Raw genomic sequence first — 3,041 nt, forward strand, 5'->3', positions numbered from 1 at the left:
AAATGGCCCCACTGTTTCTTTTTGTGTGAAGTTGTTTCACTTCGCGGGGAAAAGAATCAAATGTGTAAAATGTTTTTTTAATGTTGTGGGTGTATAATTTTAGGTAAGGTTCCCATCACACTTCAGTTCAGACCTAAAGGACCTTCTAAGAAATTTACTCCAGGTAGATTTGACCAAACGATATGGAAATCTCAAGAATGGTGTAAATGACATAAAGAATCACAAGTGGTTTGCAACTACAGATTGGATTGCCATTTATCAGAGAAAGGTAAGACCCTTCCTGATGCAAAACTTATTACAGGTCTTTAAGGGTTTGAAGTAAAATTTCTAAATTTTCTGTATATTTTTTTTGTTTCCTAAATCTGTCACTTTAAGAAAAGGTGAAAGTAGTTCAATCTTTTAAGATTCCAAAGCGTATATATTGATTGAATTGTTTGTTTCTTGTTGGTATTTTATCCTGGACCTCTGTGTACATTCATGTTCTCTTACCACGTGTTGTGCTTTGGTCTATTTCTGGTATATCTCAGAATGAGCCATCTCCTGCCTCTCTCACTTTTTATTTAACCCCTGCTATAGTGGCGTCTATAAATACTCCTCCACAGCAGAGAGGAATCTGCTTCCTTTCCAGCTAGCTCTTAAAGTCAGACTGTGCTTCAGTGTGGAGAAACTCTAGCCAAAGCTAGAGCTTTTTTTTTCCCCTAGAGGAACATGCTCCCTCCTTCTTGCTCTTGCTTTGGCTGTGCTTGGGACAGGATCAGATGCAGAGAATGTCTACTTAAATCTGCAGGAGTTCATCTCCTGACATTATGCTTTAATAAGCTGCAGCAGTGAGAAGAGCCCTGCTGAATGCTTCTGTCTTTTTTCTGGCATTTTAACAATGGTTTTCTAGACCTGCCTGTCCAACATGTCTTGTAATACGGTTGCTAAAAAGTCCATGCACAGCCTGAACTAGGCTTTGGACCTGCAAAAGAGTGAAAGCAACAGAGGCAATTAGGAATATTTTCAGAGTGTGAGCAGCCAGGAGTGTATCAGTTAGAGGGAAACACATTTGTGCTGCCAGGATGAGTGAAGCAGTGCTGGGAGAGAAGGCTGGGGAAAGGGACAAGGATGATGACAATTCAGTCTAGGTGCCAGTAGCTCCAAAACTCCCTCTCCCTTTGAAGGTAGAGTTGAAGATAAATATCTGTAGATTAGTGAGTTAACTAGAAACATTCCTAAGAAATGGTTTGTTCTCTTAAATGTAGCCTCTGAATGCATTTTTTTTTCAATAGACAGCAATAAAAGAATAAAATAACTTCATTGGTATTGTCCCATAAGACTCAGGGGGATAAAAAATTGTGTCTTGATATTTGTAAAAAGTCTAGAGATAAGTGATAATATTTGAATAAATCAGTTTGAATTTGAAACACTAACAGTCTTGACTATAGAGGTATGAACTTGCTGCTGGAGCCAGCAGTGTTTTAAAAGCCAAACCTAAATACTAACAATGGTTTATAAAAACAAACTGGTTGTTTGGCTACACAAAGTGACAGTACAGTTGTTGAATTATTCACTGCTGTATTAACTACTAGAAGACAGGGTACAATTAACACATCCTGTACTCTCTGAATTAAGTATATATTTGTAAGAAAATATTCCCCATTGCAGAATTGTAGTGATCAGTTGTTTGCTTTCTTAATGCCTGTTTGCAAGGCAGATTTATATGCACTGAGTTTCATTTGCCAATATGCTGTTTGGGGACACTCAGGCCCCATAATATTAAATCAGATGTTTTAATACTGTGCTAAATATTCTTAGCATTGCTAGTGTACTGCTGTACAGAATTACTTTTGCAGAAATGAGAAGTATTTCAGAATGTTAACAAGTAGTACAGAACAGCTATTACTAGATTTAAAGGGTTGTGAAAACTGATGCTGAAGAAGTCAGAAGCTTCTAATTATAAGGAATAAATACTGTAATACTAAGGGGGTGAAATATCATGTAATATCATTTGAGTAGTCATAGATGTACAGCAATAAATTTTGGGCTTATACTAGCTTTTCACAGTGGTTGTTACCACAGCAAGTCTTCTCCCTAATAAACATAGTGTTCCTTGGCAGCTGATGTCATGTGGATGGGTTTTTATGCCACAGACCATAGTGAGCCAGTCAGTTACTTAATATTTAGGATACAATCGAGACTTGTTTTCTTTGTGTGTTTGCATAGCTGTTTATTAAAATACTGCCTGGTAATATGGTTGTACCTCGGGCCAAACAGGTATTTCTGCTATAAAACAGTGTTATGTCCTGCAATCTCTTCTTAACAATTTTCATAGTGAAGGTAATAGGAGAAGGTCTGACACATCTCATTTGAAAGCATTCTAAAATTCCAGCAGTAAATTAGGTACTTCCTGTGCTCTGAGCTTGTTGTAAGAGAGTAACTGAAAATCAATTTAAGAAGACACAGGGACTGAATTCAGATAATGGTCAATGTATGGTTTCATAGGTTAGGTGTGTACACAGACTGTGTGTTCGCTCAGGGAAATCACTGAAACGTGTATTGTTTGGGGAACAAAATGATACACATGTAACACACACAAATGCAAAAGTTACTCTTCATTCTTGGGGGTGTATAGTGTTGTTGTGCCCAAAGTCAGCAGAGTTTAATTTGTATTAGTCTGTGCTGTACCTCTTTAATTTACTGGTTTACACACATGACACCCCCCAGCATCAGTAATCTACCTGGCTGCAGAGAGTGATGTGATCCCCTGCCTCAGCTGGAGCTGAGCCTGCCCTGCCCTGGTGTCTCCCCACCGTGGTGGCTCTGGCACACTTAGAGCTTGAGATGTTCCAGAGAAAGATATTGGTCCAATTACTTCGTGTTTGCAGATCTAAATTTCCATCATCTCAAAAATTCTGTTATAATTTTGCTTACCTTGTGGCACAGTCTTTGAGTGATCCCTTCAAGTCATTGCATGTCTCTAGTTTTGAGAAGGCTCTCACTTCTTTTAAACTTGCACTAGATTAGTTTTTATTTGGAGATAGATTGTTGGTACATAGGAG

General features: G+C 38.2%; 1 long non-coding RNA gene across 1 annotated transcript in view; it reads left to right on the plus strand.

The window, feature by feature from the left end:
* The first annotated feature begins 101 nt into the window (after nt 1-101).
* Nucleotides 102-3,041, plus strand: part of LOC103812075 — a 6,310-nt gene continuing 3,370 nt past the window's right edge. The window contains exon 1 of the long non-coding RNA XR_624811.1: nt 102-268. This is a non-coding gene — a long non-coding RNA (uncharacterized LOC103812075). The remainder of the gene's footprint in view (nt 269-3,041) is intronic.

This window comes from Acanthisitta chloris, unplaced genomic scaffold (genome assembly GCF_000695815.1).
Source record: "Acanthisitta chloris isolate BGI_N310 unplaced genomic scaffold, ASM69581v1 scaffold40821, whole genome shotgun sequence".
In the NCBI taxonomy this organism is placed as follows: domain Eukaryota; kingdom Metazoa; phylum Chordata; class Aves; order Passeriformes; family Acanthisittidae; genus Acanthisitta; species Acanthisitta chloris.